Consider the following 17,637-nt stretch of genomic DNA (forward strand, 5'->3'; position numbering starts at 1 on the left):
TATCAGACAGATTATTCACTAGTTAATCTGATACTTGTTCGATTCATTTTTGCTCTCAATTTTTTATTTATTTATTATTATTATTATTATTATTATTATTATTATTATTTTAATAATTAATATTAGTTGCTCGTATAATTGCCAAGGTAATAATTCCCCTGAATGTGCTGTCACCTTTCCTTGGATCAGATGGTTGAATATATCAGTTTACAGAGAAGAGAAATAGGTGAAAGTTACTGCCAAGTCCAGCTGCATTAATAAAATCTCATTTTCATTCAAAAAGAATTAATGTCATCTTTAAGAATATTTATTCTATATGTTTTAATGATAACAATTTTACGTGTTATGTGTAGGAAATTTAAAAAGGAAGATGATGGTAGCAAATAGAGATCCTCGAAATCAAAGGAGGCGAGCAACCTCTACAAGGAAACTATTTGACTGTTGGCCCTACATATTAATGAAAGACAGCCATGAGATGTTCTCTCCAAGGAGGAAGACCAATCAAGCAATCACGAAGTAAATCAAGCAATCTACACAAGGAAAGCATACAAATCAATCTCAGTACCAGTACATGGCAACTCATCAGAGCCTTCACAAGGAAAGAAGACATAGCCCAGAAGATTCTTACAGCTGTCTCCAGAAAGGAAAAAAGACGTTGAATCATCCACGAGGAAGCAAGAATCAGAATCAAGATCATTCAGTGGATATCCTCAAGATCCCTGATTGATACAAATTCCCTTGGGTTACCTAGAGCAAACAAATACGAATCAATCAAATGGAATGATTGATTCTTCATCAGCTGTTGAAGATCACAATACAAGAGAGCACACCAATAAAAACACAGCCCTCGAGAATCAAAGACACTTACTTCACTTGAGCAACATAGCTGTTTACTCTTCATCTTGTAAAAAGCATTATAGTCTCAGGAGCATTATTGTGTTAATAAAAGAAATGAGAGAATAGTTAGCTATACAGGTCGAGGCTGTCATTAGGAGAAAGTCAAAATTAGACTCACGGTTCACTCCGAACCAGATCTGTAATCAAGTTACTTGAAGAGCTCTAAGGAAACCCTTGTAACCCAAGGGGACTGGATTAGGCACCACACCGGTGATCCGAACCAGTATAAAACTCTCTTGTGTTGATTTACTTTCTGCACTACATTTACTTGCGATTAATTATTTGCTAACTTGGCTTTTGAGAATTGCAGGGGAGTCGACCAAGTACACTAATAGTTGACTCATAAGTTTAAACTTACAATTCACGCTCCCCCCACCTCTCGTGTTTCAATTGGTATCAGAGTAGGTCTCACAGAAAGTCGCCTAACATCACGTGAGTAAAGATCAAAATGTCTAGTTATCACATTCCTGGTGCAATTTTGCAAGATGATCACTCTCCGTTGAAACCACCATACTTCAATGGACTGCATTACTACCATTGAAGGAAAGGTTCAAAATCTTTGTGCTCTCAACTGATTACCAACCATGGGTGGTAATAAAAAATGGACCCAAGCCAATATCGAATGTTGATGCTAAGGATCCAAAGACCAAAATTGACACTGAATCATTCGAATGCTCATAAGAGAAGCAAGAGGTACTATCAACTAACGCTATAGCTATTAGTTTGCTTTATTGTGCAGTTAGTAGTGAAGAATTTGGAAAGATCTCAAACTGCAAAACAGCTAAAGAAATATGGGACAAACTGCAAGTCACTTATGAGGGCACATCAGAAGTCAGAAAATACAGAGTTGATGCTCTCCAAAAGGAATATGAAATGTTCACGATGAAAGATGATGAGGACATTAAATCCATGTTTACTCGTTTCAGTAAGATCTTAGGTGAACTGAAATCACTTGGAACTGTCTATACGAGTGGGCAACAGGTAAGAAAACTGGTAAGAAGTTTGCCTAAGGCATGGCAGGCAAAAGCTATAATTCTTGAGAGTTCAAAACTGGATGATATGACATATGATGAACTCAGAGGAGATCTTATGGCCTTTGAGACAAATCATATCAAAAGATATGCTCAAGAAGAAAAGAAAAAGATTGTTGCATTCAAAGCTACCACTAAAGAAAGTGAAGATGATGACGATAGCAATGAGGCCCTTGCTATGATCAACCGAGGAGTCAAAAGCATCCTAAGGAAAAGGAGACGAAAACCACAAAGTGGTTACAGAAACAATGATGAACAAAAGAATGATGACAAATGTTATTAATGTGGAAAGCCATGACATATTAAAGATGAGTGTCCAAAACTAAAAAAGAAAAATGACAGAAAACAGCACACCTCCAAATCATATGGATCCTGGAGTGGTGAAGATGAATCAGAATATGAAAATGTAGCAAACATATGTTTCTTGGCGAAATCAGACACTAGTGAGGTAAGAACTCCTAGTTGCTCTAAATGCGTTGATGTTCAAGCATCTCTTGACTTGGTTGCTGATGACCTTCAAAAGATGATTGATGAACACAATAAGTTGGCAAAGGAAAGAAGGGCTGGCGAATTCTTTTAGAAGCAAGTCAAATTGAAGTAGACCTGCTCCAAGAAGAACTAGGTGAAATCAAAATGCAATTGAATAGCATTAAGAAGTCACCTAGCCACAGTTCTGTCAGATCAAACAAGATCACCATTAATATAGATAGAAAGCTCAGTTTTAATAAAGGCTAGTCGATTAGTGACAAATCATCAACTGAATTCTATTCTATATCAAATGATTTTCCTAAAAATTTCTCATGTTATTCTTATGGTAAAAAAGGTCATAAATCTTTCAACAACAAATACAAGAATACAAATTCTGGAAAATGGATTTGAAGGCCCAAAGTCAAAGGTGTTGGGCAAGATACCACTAACCTTCCAGGACCCCAAGACAACTTGGGTACCTAAAAGAAACTGATTTTTCTGTCTTACAGGAACAACCCAAGAAGAGCTTTAAAAAGGACATATGGGTAATTGATAGTGGGTGTTCCACACACATCACCGAAAAAAGGGAAAATTTTAAATCAGTGAAAAAGATAGACGGAGGACAAATCAAATTTGGAGATAATGCAAAAGGAGATGTTGTTGGGGTTGGATGCATCACTCTGAGCCCCTCCTGCGATTTAGTTGAAGTATACTTGGTAAATGGACTCAAGTATAACCTCCTAAGCATAGTCAACTATGTGATGCAGGTTTCAAAGTACTGTTCGATGCCATCAAGTGCACTCAAAATCACGCTGAAAGAAATCTCATCATCTTTGGTGAAAGAGTATATAATATCTATGTGCTGAGTAATGTTGATCTTCCTATTCTTATGTGTCTTGCATCAATAGCTAATGATCCTTGGCTTGGCATAGAAAACTAGGTCATACTAGCATGCACATTCTTGAAAAACTTTCCAAACTTGACTTAGTTCTTAGCCTTCCTAAACTGAATTTTTCAAAAGATCATATTTGTGTTGCATGTCAAGTAGGAAAACAAACTCGCACCTCGTTTAAATCAAAGGACATTATTAGTACTACCAACCCTCTTCAACTCTTTCACATAAACCTGTTTGGACCTACTAGAACTGCTAACATAGGTGGTAAAAAATATGAATTTGTTGTTGTAGATGATTTTTCCAGTTTACATGGGTCATGTTTTTGACTCATAAGGATGAAGCTTTCGGACAATTCGAGACATTCTGCAAAAGAGTTCAACGAGAAAGAGGACATTTCATATCTACTAATCACAACGATCGGGGAAAGGAATTTGAGAACAAATCTTTTGAAGAATTCTGTGCAAAACAAGGATACACTCAGACATTCTCATCTCCAAGGTCTCCCCAACAAAATAAAGTTGCAGCAAGGAAAAATCAATCGCTTCAAGATATTGCAAGAACAATGCTTCTGGAACAAGGATTGCCAAATCATTTTTGGGCATAAGCAATCAGCACTACGTGTTATATATTGAATAGATGGCTAATAAGACCAGTGTTAAAGAAGATACCATATGAGTTATGGAAAGCTAAACATCCCAACATAAGCTACTTTCATCCTTTTGGATGCAAGTGCTTTATTCATTATAATGGTAAGGACAGTCTCGGAAAATTTGACCCACGCATCGATGAAGGTGTTTTCATGGGTTATGCACCTATGAGTAGATCTTTAGAGTTTACAATAAACAAACTCTTTCCATTGAAGAATCTGGTCATGTTGTTTTCATTGATACTGACCCTAGTGATCAAGGTACTAGTTCTACTAATGACAATGCAGGAGAAGAACTGTGTTGAGCCAGTCAACTACTACTCTTGAACTGAGCCTGCAGCAGTAGAAAATGAATCAATAGATAAAACTGATACAAATCAATCGACTATAGAGGAAGTAAAGGCTCCAGAAGCTCAAGCTGCCATCATTCCAAGAGAATGGTGAGCCGAAACAAGCTTTCCAAATGATTTTATCCTTGGAGACCCGAAAGCAAAAAATGCAGACTAGATCGTCTTTGAAACAAACATAAGCATTCGCACTTGTGTCAAAAGTTGAACCCAAAAAGGTTGAGGAAGCTCTAAATGACGAATCTTGGACCAAGGCAATGCAGGAAGAACTTGATCAAGTTGGAAGAAATCAGGTATGGAAACTTGTTCCTAGACCCACAAATGCTTCCGTGATCGAAACAAAATGGGTATTTCGGAACAAAATAAATGAATCAGGGCAAGTTATTAAGCAAGACTAGTAGCCCAAGGCTACTCCCAACAGGAAGGTATTGATTATGAGATGAGACATTCGCTCTTGTAGCAAGGTTAGAGTCCATTCGTATTTTACTAGCATATGTATCCTTCAAACGCTTTGAAGTATTTCAAATGGATATAAAAAGTGCTTTCCTGAACGGTTTCATAAAAGAAGAAGTTTATGTAACAAGCCCCAGGCTTTGAAAATTCCTCATGCCCATATCATATTTTTAAGTTGACTAAAGCCTTATACGGTCTAAAACAGTCTCCTAAAACCTGGTATGAATGTCTAAGCTCTTTTCTCCTTAAAAATAACTTTCTCAGAGGAAAAATCGACACAACTCTTTTCATTAAGAAATCCTCATCAAGTATTTTAATCGCTCAAATATATGTTGATGGTATCATTTTTGGAAGTTTTGAGCCTTTTCTTTGCGAGAATTTGAGCTCATCAAGAAATTTAGCTTGGAAACGGCAAAGGCTTTTGGCATTCCAATGAGTCCATCCACATGCCTAGAAACAAATGTGCCTAACAAGGATGTCGATGAAAGATCTACAGAGGAATGATTAGATCACTGCTGTATCTCATTGCCAGTCGACCAGACATAATGTTTAGCGTGTGTCAATGTGCACGATTCTAGTCGGCTTCTAAGGAATCTCACTTAATAGCAGTCAAGAGGATCATCAGATATCTTATAGGAACTCAAGAAATTGGGTTATGGTATCCAAACTCTAATATTTTTGATCTAATTGGTTTTTCAGATGCAGATTTTACAGGTGATAAAACTGACAGAATAAGTACCGGTGGTAGGGTGAATCGCTCATTTCATGGCATAGTATAAAATAGACTTCAGCCGCCTTGTCTACAACTGAAGCTGAGTATTTGGCTCTCAGCAGTTGTGGAACTCAGTTGTTATGGATGATGCACCAGTTAATTGATTATGAACTTGCTTATGAATCTGTCCCTATTATGTGTGATAATACTAGTGCCATTAGGTTGTCAAAATATACTGTGCATCACTCTAGGGAAAAGCATATAGACATTAAGCATCATTTTATTCGTGATCATGTTGACAACGGTGATTTTGTGCGTGAATTTTTCGATTCTGAAAATCAGTTGGCTGACATTTTTACAAAACCTCTTCTAGAGGAATGTTTTTGTACACTTCGTAACAACCTTGGCATAATTGTCTGTCCTAAAGATTTTTAGACTCACATAGTATTTTAGGAAAAATTTCTAAAATAAAAAAAAAGATTTTTTTTTATTATTATGTTGTCCTTAATTAGTTTTACATGCTTTTTCTTACTTGCTTTTATTTTTTTATACTCTATTGCTCGCCTCTTCCCCATACATCGTTTCCCTCACACCATCATTACCCCTAGTCCCTATGACTGAAGAGACATAACTCTTTAAGTCACGCCTCTTCATCTCTTTTCAAACTTTTCCTCTTCTCACCCTTTTCTATTTAACTTCTCTTCTCTCTCACTCTTCTTGTCAAACCATCTCAGAAACCCCTTTCTCTTCTCCTTCTCTCCACCCCTCTCTCAAAGTGGTTACATACAAAGGTGAGAGCTCAAACTGTCGAAGGTCGAGTCGGCTCCTACAGTCTTTCTTTGAAGAACCTGTTGATCTCACTGAGTCCTCCTCCGATGATTTTATCAGCCATTAGTCTGACAAAAAGAGAAGAAACTCTGCAAGTATAAAAGAATCTGCCTCCAAGAAGACGAAAACAGAGAACTCTAAAAATTTTGGGCATGAGGATATGCAACTCTTTTGGGGATCTGCTGAGAAAGCCCGCTACTATCTGTTCAAGAAGCGCCATATTGTAACTGGTAGAGTCGTCAATCTTGACCAAATGAGAGACATGTATTGCAATGTAAGTGCATATTCAAAACCCGAAAGTTACCCCTTTCTTTTTGCTTTGTGATAATGAGGTTTCTGAAGAACCTATTAGGATGTTTTATGCAAATCTTCGTCTGTCCAAAGATCGTGGTGAACTGGAAACCCTTGTTATGGGTACTCAGTCGGTGATAAATGGATTTCTGTTTGAAAAAGTAGTTGGTGTTTTTTTTTTTTTGGTAAGATTGAGTATATGAAAAATGGTTGGCTCAAGAATTTTGAAGTCTCCCTTGAAGAAGCCCGTGCCTTTATCTCTGAAACTGGGTCGGACCTGTCGGATTTTGGTCCTTCCAACTCGTGCTTCATTAATCGCATTCTTGCTCATATCACTACTACAACCCTTTTATCTCGAATTGGCTCCTTGAGCAACATTACAAACAGGGATGTATATGTGGTCTATTGTCTGCTCAAGAAATAAAAAATTAATTGGCTGTGGTTCAAAGAATATATGTTTGAAAGTGTTGAGGACCCCTCCCCTTCTGCTAGCCTCCCATACAGTATGCTTATATTTGCCATTCTTAAGGATCAGTTTGTTGATCTTATTTATTATCCTGCACAAGAGGTACACTCTACCTATGACAATGATGCCTTTGCTAGTATGAAGCTTGTATTTTCTAACAATGAGTGGATAAAAAAGAATGCTACCAAGGTCAAGGTCGAACCAGGTTATGCTCCACTTCTTCCTACTGTGACACAGGACATTGTTAAGGTGAAGTAGTGTTTGGGTGTTATAGAAAAGAGTATCCAGCAGGCTAAGGACTCTCTTGCGAAGATTATGAGCAGCACAAAAGAAAAAGGTAGTGACATCAGCAACCTACGGATTGAAATAGAAGGGTTGAAAAAGGAAGGCATCGGGACCATGAACAAGGTGATCGAGCGAGTCGACTCTCTTTCTAGAAATGCCACAACCTCCAACAATGATCTCGCTGTAGTTGTCCAAAACTCCTACTCTACTCTGTCCCAGAATATTGAAACCTCGTACAACCCCTTTTCTGAGCGCATCATCAACACCTTAAAATACTTTTGAAAGCGCTCCTCTTAAGACTGTTTATATGTTTTGGCTGGACAACTTTTGTTTTTTTTGCTGAGGACTTGGTTTGTCCTTATTAACAATGTTTGTTCTGGTTTATAGGGGACCGTTTGTGTTCCCCGTTAGTTAAGATAGACTAACAAATTTTGCTGCTACCTGCTATTTGTTATGTGTGGTACCTGCTATTTGCTGTGTTTCTTGCCCTGTGTTTTTGTTTTTTTGTTTTTGTTTTGTTTTTGTGATGATGTCAAAGGGGCAGAAGAACAGCAAGGAATGCAATTGAATGCAGAATCTCCTGCACATACTCAAGGGGAGCATATTTAGTTCAACAGGACTTAGTTTAAGGATCTTCAAAGACATGCTCAGAGGGAGCTTCTTAAGTTCAACAGAGAAGTAGAATGTCACATTCCTTTTTGATTGTCATCATCAAAAAGGGGGAGATAGTTAGCTTTAAGAATATTTATTCTATATGTTTTAATGATGATAATTTTACGTGTTATGTGTAGGAAATTCAAAAAGCAAGATGATGTAAGCAAATAGAGATCCTCGAAATCAAGGGAGGCGAGCCAACTATACAAGGAAACTATTTGACCGTTGGACCTACATCTTAATGAAAGACAACCAGGGTCTTCTCTACAAGGAAGGAAAACCAATCAAGCAATCACGAAGTAAATCAAGCAATATACACAAGGAAAGCATACAAATCAATCTCAGTACCAGTATATGGCAACTCATCAGAGCCTTTACAAGGAAAGAAGACATAGCCCAGAAGATTCTTACACCTGCCTCCAGAAAGGAAAAAAAGACGTTGAATCATCCATGAGGAAGCAAGAATCAGAATCAAGATCAATCAGTGGATATCCTCAAGATCCCCGATTGATACAAATTCCATTAGGTTAGAGCAAACAAATAAGAATCAATCAAAAGGAACAATTGATTCTTCATCAGCTGTTGAAGATCACAACACAAAACAAAGACACCAATATAAATACAGCCCTCGAGAGTCAAAGACACTTACAACTTCACTTGAGCAACATAGCTATTTACTCTTCATCTTGTAAAAAGCATTATAGTCTGTGAGCATTATAGTGTTAAGAAAAGAAAAGAGAGAATAGTTAGCTATACAGGTCGAGGCTGTCATTAGGAGAAAGATTGACAAGAGTCAAAATCAGAGTCATGGTTCACTCCGAACCATATGTGTAATCAAGTTACTTGAAGAGCTCTAATAAAAGATTAGCCTTCAATTGTCAGAAATGGATTTTTGGCCTTTTATAATTTTTTTACAAGAGATCTTCACATAAGAGATCTGAAAAAAATATTTTCATCTATTCAAATTATAAGAGGCCAAGATATCTTATTTCCTCTCTAATAAGCTGATGCAAAAACGAGATTTTTGTACCTGCCCCGCACCCACATATGAGTGAACTCAGCCTGCTTCGCCTCGTTGCCATCTCTATTCTAAACAGAAAATCATAAAAAGTGACAAAGTAAAATAAATGTCAAAAGCAAGCACTACTAAAAAGCTCTATTTTCCCACTGAAAAATACTCAGTGGCTATTTCCCAATGTATGTCGGTGAGACAAATCTAAATAATAGTGTTTTCACACAGAAAATTTAGGAACTAGTTTGGTGGTAATGAAGCAGTAAAATCATGTTTTATAGCATAAATTTCTCACTGAATGTTAGTTAAAAAAAACCTCTATTTATAGTAGTGACAATGACGACTTTAATTATGTAGTAGCGAAGTGGTAGATATTACGCAAGCTAAGGTGAAGTTGTGGTAGCAACCATAATCTTTAATGAGATGAATAAAGACTGTATATTGTCAAAAAGCTAGAATTGCCGTTTACTAAGAGTAACACTGTTAAATTTCCGTCAGTTCAGGCACTAAAATCGCTCATTTATACTAATAGAAGGTCAAAATTGCTAACTTGAATAATATGGGGACTAAAATCAGAATAAGACAATAATACAGGGACCAAAAACTATTATTTTCCCAAAAAATTATACTCCCAAACAGAAGATAAAATAAATTCCACATATTTAAGGCATTATAATCCCATCCCTTATCCCAAATGACCGCTTAGTATAGTATTACTTCTTTTTCTTTCCAAGTCTCAAATAAGTTTGCATAAAATATTACTCTTCCAAGATTTGTATCTTTATATTTTATTTTCATCAGTCAATGGTCAAAAACTTCATAGAGTTTAAGCAGGATTTAGAGATTGAATATATCAAATTAAAAAGAGATGCACTGAACTTATAGCAGCGGTCGGGACTCTCCATCACATGGTATAGGAACAGCCATGAACGTGATTCAACTTCTAAAGAAAAAACATCATCCCCTGAAAACTATTCATTTGAGTCAGGCTATTCTTTTACTTAATTTTTTTAATCCTTTCATGCGTTCTTTTATATGGTATTCGTATTAGGGCCGGACTTATTCGAATTTGCATAGTAAAACGCTCATTAAAGGAGAAGCTAGTGCAACCATAATTTTTTCTACCCAATATTCCCACCGCTGCCTCTCATGGGAGTCTGGACCGTATTTCAGTCCCAGCGTGGCTGATCATCCTCTCGGATTAGTTACGGACCTTGCCTTGATAAGTTAATAAGCTCCTCACTAACTAGCTAATTAGACGCCAGCCCCTCTTGGGGTGGGTTCTTCCTTTTGCTAGCAGTCGTTTCCAACTGTTATTTTTCTCCATTGTCGAATCCGAAACCTCTGATTAAGAATGAAAAATACTACCCAGCCGACAATAACTATTCTTCCACTTTGTGGTCTTTCACAAGTTGAAGTAATACATCTTCTTTAAAAAATAAAAAAAATAAAAAAAAAAAAGATTGGCACTGAAATCATTGCATTAATTAAAAGAGGTCATGTGCTAACTCGTGGAGTTCTTCAGACTAATCTGGGTTCTTGTAAATATATGCAGACTACGCTGATTCCACGCCCCACACGTGGATAACTAAATTAGTTATCCACACTCTTGCTCCCTCCCTTTTCATTTATTTTACTCTCCTCGAGGTGAACCCAATATTTAGAATCAATATATTTCGAATGTTACTCATCTATGGTATGCTTATACTTTTTTCACATCAATAACAGCAGTTTCAAGCAACTTAGAGTATAAGTGAACATGTTGTAAGCGGTGACTAATTAATAACCATAGTATTATTGGAACTACAAGATATACAATATGAAGGTTTGCATAATAGTATTACTATTTTCATAGTAGTATATTGGATGACACATAATAACATACCGAATTTGCGCTACATTAATAATTCAGATCAAATCTGTGGTTACCGTTGAAAAAAAAAGAAAAAGAAGAAGCTAGATTTGCCCTTATGATCACAAACGATAGAGGCTTTCCAACCACGTGGACCTTTTCTAGAAAGAAAAATATTTAAATTTACCTGTAAACTATACAAAATAGTCCATATTAATTTAGGGACGAGAGACATTGAATTTGGCAAAAAACCTAATTTGATTTTAAAAAGACAAAAAACTTGATTGGTTAGTCGAAAAGGATAATAGCGAGAAAATTTGTTAATGACACGAGTAATTTTAGGACCAAATTTGATTTTAAAAAGACAAAAAACTAATTCGTATTGTTTAAGGGCATTTTTGGGCCTTTGCAATTGTTGAAATGAACCAACTCATTCTCCTTACTGATGATCGATTGAACAAATGTTTTTACAATCACACCAACTTCCATTTTCCTCCACTTCATGAATTAGCACCCTCAAATATAAAGATCCTTAGTACTCTTGCCACCTTTGTCCATCATCCATAACTTTCTCTTGTCGGGAGCGCCTTATTCCCAATATGGGATTTTCCTGCGCGAATTCATATTTAATCGTGCTTCAATGTGAATATCAAACACCGAATGGGAGGATCAGAAACCAAAAAAATAACTTCCTCTTGTAACTCCCAAGTTATTGATGTTTTTGGAGCACTACAGTCTTACAAGTTGAATAAAATGTTTACACAGGGTGCACGGCATAAATGGGGTTGAAAGTTATAAAGATAAATAGGAATGGAGTTAAAATTCTGTGAATCAGATAACTCTGCAAGTAAATGATTCATGACTTGTAAGTGTATACCAAAATGTAACACATGGACTAAAATAACATTTGATTATCAGTGAGGATCAAATAGGCAATTTAAGGTGTTTTTAGTATGGTTTTTAATTTTCTCATGTTTGGTTGATCAATTTTGGTAAACAACTCTTCCAGGACAACAAATTTCTTAGAATGAGGAAAATGACTTCCTTAAAAGAAGTAGAGAAAACATGCTAAGTTCATAAATGACATTCCACACTAATTACCTTATCCCCATCCTCTAACACACCCCACCCCACCACCCCACCACCCCAACCCCCTAGCCCCCACACATTTTTTTTGGGATAATATTCTACATATATCAAATAACAGAAAATTGGAAATTACTTATTTTCCAGAAAAAACATTTCAGTGGAAATCTCTTCCTTTATACCAAACACACCCTTTATCAATATTTAGGCCATACTAAGGTATCATGGGACCATACAGGTTGGATCATGTTCCCATTAAGATATCACAGATTCCTGCATAGAGGTATGGGAGCATACTGAAAACAAGAAAAATCCAAATATTTTTTCCGTACTAACATATCCTTATTGGTCCACGTTCATAAATTCTTGGGGACAGGCCTCCACTGGATCATTCACAGCGAAGATAATAATAATACTCAAAAAAAGACTACGAGTATCGGTCTAGCAAGAGTTCTTTAAAAAAAAAAAAAAAAACTGATGAAAATTATGGATGGAGGTGTTGTTGATGAACATGAGTTTCCTGGTTTCCAAACTTGTAGTATACCCAAAGATGAATTTGCAATAGTAAAAAGGGAACTAAGCAGGCTGCAAAGGCGCGCGCCTCGCCCTCTTCAGCTCAAGCTCAGCAACAGCAGCTCTCTTGATTACAAGGGTGCATTGTTAAAGCCAATGGATTCATCTGCATCTTCTTCGAATTCATATTCGTCTTGTTGTCACAGTAAAGATCCAATTCCACTGCTTTCTCCCCTTGTGTTGCCTTCTATGCTTGAGTCTGCTTGTATGCAAGGGGGGAAAATACAGCAAAATCTCATTGATTTGAGCTTGGCATAGTTATGTACATTGGATAGATTAATTTCTCTCATTGTTGATGTATGAATAATTTTTACCTTTTATTGTTAGTCATATACTTACAAGGCTCCTTATGTTGCATTAATGGATCTCTCTCTCTCTCTCTCTCTCTGTGACTTTATCTTGAAAAGATTGGCACCATTGGCACACCACAATGGTAAGGGAAAGTCCCTCTTATACATAATAGGAATTAGGGACAGACAAATTCTATAACAGTGATGGATTCATCAGCATCTTCTTCTACTTCATATCCATCTTGTTGTCATAGTAAAGATCCAATTCCACTGCTTTCTCCCCTTTTATTGCCTTCTTTGCTTGAATCTACATGTATACAAGGAGAAAATATAGCAAAATCTCATTGATTTGAGCTTTGCATAGTTATGTACATTGGATAGATTAATCAACTTCTCTTATTGTTGATATATGAACACTTTCTAACATTTCTTAGTCATGTAGTTATAAGACTCAGAGAAAGAAGTGAAGAATCCTCTTTTCGACTCTGACTCTCCCATTCCAGCTGTTGCTTTTCTTTCTGTTACTTCGAAAGTAGCTGCTTCAGCTTCAGCCACTAACCTGAACTAAATAATTTCTGCCTCGCCTGATTATTGGTTACTGAGAGGACCAGATCTAGAACTGTTCTCAACAGTTTTTGTAGCCATAAATCCAAATTGAACAAGTATGGTCGTCCCCTATTGGGATGTACTATTAAACCTAAATTGGGGTTATCCGCTAAAAACTACGGCAGAGCTGTTTATGAATGTCTTCGCGATGGACTTGATTTTACCAAAGTGATGAGAACGTGAACTCACAACCATATACTCTCAAAACATTGTCAGTTTTTGTTATCCAGAGGTAATCCTCATCTAATTGCTAGTTAAAATGTTCATTTTCTAAATATTGTTGATTTCATATTAAAGAAAAGGCTTAAGTAACTAAAACGCCCCTGAACTTGGCACGTTTTGCAACTTTAGTCCCCAAACTGATGGACTTGAAGACACCCTAAACTCGGCTAAATGGGTTTTATTACACCCTCGAGCTCATGACCGGAGTGAGTGTAGTCACTCGGTCCAGGTAAAATAAGGCTTATGTGGCCTCCATGTGTAAAATATTAATGCCACATGGCATTTTCATCCTATGTGTCCTCCACATAGATAAATTGTTTTGAAAAAAATGTAAAACTAATTTTTTTTAATAAAAATCTGGAACAATGAAATATTTATTTTAAATCTGGAATATTTGATTTAAAAAAAAAACTGAAAAACTACAGTTTTAATTAAAATATCTGTAAAAAATGGATTTTTTTTTTATAAAAAATGAAAACTTGATATTTTTTTAAAAGTGTCCTAAAAAATCCAGATTTTCATGATTCTTTTAAGACATTTCTTTAAAAAAGAACTGGAAAATTTGATTTTTTTTAAAAATGTAGAAAACCCATTTTTTTTAAAAAAATAATCCCTGAAAATTAGATTAGTTTTTAAATCTAGAAAAAATTATCAGTTTTCCACTTTATTCTTAAAAAAATCAGTATCCCAGATTTTAAAAAAGTCCAGGTTTTTAACCAAAAATTCAATTTTTCAGATTATTTTTTAGAAAAATGAGTTTATTTAGTTTTCCAGATTGTTAAAAAGTCCAAGTTTTTTAATTAAAAATAAATAAATTTTCCAATTTTTTTTTTTTTTTAAATAACGGGTCTCTCAGTTTTCAAGATTTAAGAAGTTCCATATTTTTTAATAAAAAATTCAGTCCATATTTATTTATTTTTAAAAAATGGGTTTTCCACATTTTAAAAAAAAAATAGTTTTTTCTGATTTTAAAAATTTATACTTTTCTTATGAATTTTCCAAAATTGATTTTTCTTTTAAAAAAAAAAAAAAAAAAACGACGTGGCACTTTGTCACGCGCACATTGGCGCGTGACTACACTTGTGCCACATGGCAGCTCGGGGATGAATTAAAACCCATTTTGCCGAGTTTAGGGGTGTCTTGAAGTGCGTGAATAGTTTGGGGGCTAAAGTTACAGAAAGTCGTCAAAAAATTCGGGCGTTTTAGTTACTTAAGCCAAAATGTGCATTGAATAGAGCTATACTTCTCTCTTTTTACATGCCACTCCTCCGAAATGTGCATTGAATACTTTTTGAGGGGTTTTCGCCAAATTACTGGTATGGCTATTAAAATCGTGATTACTAACATGTAGGTCTGGCACATTCCTCAAAAGAAATTTTCACGGGATCTCTATTTACCACTATTTTAACTTCTGAATTCTGGTGAATGAATAATTATTGAGTCCTCCTCTTTCTGGACAACACATACAAAGAGATCCACCAACTGTAAATTAGTGAACTTTAGAGACAGAGATATTTTTCAATTAGTTGGCTTCTCTTCTATTTTTCTATCTCCCTTTGTCTTTTTTCCTTTCTTTTCTTGATAAAGGTCCTAGTTTAAACAGATGGATCTAAACTTGAGAATGCTTGTTATGAAGAAGCTAATAAAGCTAAACCTTGAAAGACGATAAATCGGACAATAAAATAGAAATATACCAAAAGAGACATAAACATTTAACGTGATTCGGTTAATTGACCTACATCCACAAGCGGAGATGAAAGAATCCACTATATAACATAGAGTAGAAAATTTCGAGAGAAATAACCTCACAAAATTCACTCAAAAGAAAAAAGGTTCACACAAGCAACAGGTAACATGTGTCTCACAGCTAGTAAATATGAACATGAGAACAGAGATATATCACCATGACATTGATTTCTCTTGAATGAAATGATACGTAATACACCGTTATGAATCTATCTAGAATGGAACTCCTATTCAATTAACCCATAAATCACACGGGTATGTTCTTCTACCGTATGAATAATTCTGTAGCTTGAAATGCATATGGTGGAGGTTGGAGCTTGTAATCTCGACGTGGATATTTTGTAAAGTGAGTTATTGGAAGTTGCAACCTACTTGTGTTTCTGAAACCAGATTTATGATCATTTGCTGGCGTTTTCCTATTTTTTGTTCTAATATATAGGCATAGCTGACTTATTTCTCCATTTCAGAAATTAGTTGTATGACTTTAAAATAATAAACTGAAAGCTGGATGACCAGATGTAAAATTTAGTGTGCGTAGATATAGAGGCGGATCTAGGATTTAAATTCTAGGGGTTCAACCTTCTAGATTTTTTAGCATTGAACCATTATATTTCTAAGGTTATGGGTTCATATCTACTATTTAGTGTAAATTTTTACACATAAATTTGTACAACGCATCGAAAGTTTGGGGTTTAATTCCAAGTTATAGTGATTCATCCGCCTCTGTGTATATATGCAAACACTGATGAGGATGAGAGAGATCCACCAATTCCTTTATTTGAATGTGTCGTGTCCTCTACAGACATGTCAATCCGATCATGGACAATAGTGCTCAAGTCACCAGAAATTGTTGTATTATCTTCATCAGGAGATATCGAAGGCCTTTCTGTATTAACACCGTGCATTGTCTTGAAAGTGGTGTTGTTCCAACGAACAATTTAGTAGCCTGCCCAAAAAGCAGTAGTAGAACAATTCATTGGACTCTGCAATTTTGGATGAATCATCGGAAAGATTTTCTACTTGTCAGAAAGAAAACCTAAACAACATGGTTTTGTAGTAACAGGCCTAGCAAAAGAAAAATTGGGATAGGATTCATCTTCCCCCTTCAAAATCCAACGTGAAAGTTTCCTTTCATCCGGCTCAAGTAGTTACGCTTTCCTTTCGAGTGAAAGACTTTATTAGGCTCCTCATGATATCTAATTGTGTATATAAAAGAATTTTGATTAATGACAAATAATTTACGAAAATATGATGGGGCAGAATAGCTGTCTTACATTGTTTTCAACTTTGTTTCAGCTGATTCTGATACAGTCCGGAAAACAGACATACTCTTAGTACTATCACGTTGGGATAGCTCAAAATTTAACCTCCATGATCCATTTTTTAGCTCAGTAATATGTGAATTCCGTCATTTGATAAATGTAATCACTTGAAAAAAAAGAACAAAATACCTTTTAAATATGAAGGTCTGTTTTCCCTATATAAGAGGATTTTGCATTTAGAGAACAGGATCACTTTGTTTTCTGTGAATAGAGAGAGTAAATGCAAGATATTATCAGTAGTTTTCTTTCATACAGTTGATGAGGAGAGAAATATTAGCCTTAGATTTCTGGCATTTTTTACACTTTGTTTACTGTAATTGGAGCAACTATTTCTCAATGACATTATTAGTTATCAAGTAGGTGATGCAAGAATATTTCAGGCAAAGCCTTGTGAATGATGAAATAAGTAGCCCTATCTTGAGGATTTTGATTACTTTAGTCGAATGATGGTGTTCAAAGAGTGTCGGTTTATCCTTTTGCTTTAATGCAGTACTTCAACTCTGCATGGAGCAAATCCATTGCTGAAATTTACATGAAGACTAGTCCATACGAACTAAAAAGAAAAGGTAAAATGAAAATTATTGCAGTTATCTCGAGAGAATCATTAGTCAGGCCACTCAACAGCCCGTTGGAAGCAACAACTCAGAGAATATAACCCCTGGTGTTGCTTCCGAGTTTTGTTTGTCAACCCCAATAACTATAACATCTGCATGTCCTTGTGTATCTGCAACAATGTCTTGTTGTCATAGTGCTAGCTCCAAATTCCCTATCACAAATCCCATGAATAGTCGGTCACTGCCCTTATTTTCCAAACACTTTATTACAATCCCCGTAAATTTCCTCAAGCTTTCAGGGTCTATATTTCTTATAAAACATGAGTCTATTGTATCACATCCTCTCTCCGTGCAACCATTGGTAGCACTTCTGGCCATTGAGTAGTTGTACTTTTTTAGAG

Source organism: Lycium ferocissimum, chromosome 10 (genome assembly GCF_029784015.1).
Source record: "Lycium ferocissimum isolate CSIRO_LF1 chromosome 10, AGI_CSIRO_Lferr_CH_V1, whole genome shotgun sequence".
Lineage (NCBI taxonomy): Eukaryota > Viridiplantae > Streptophyta > Magnoliopsida > Solanales > Solanaceae > Lycium > Lycium ferocissimum.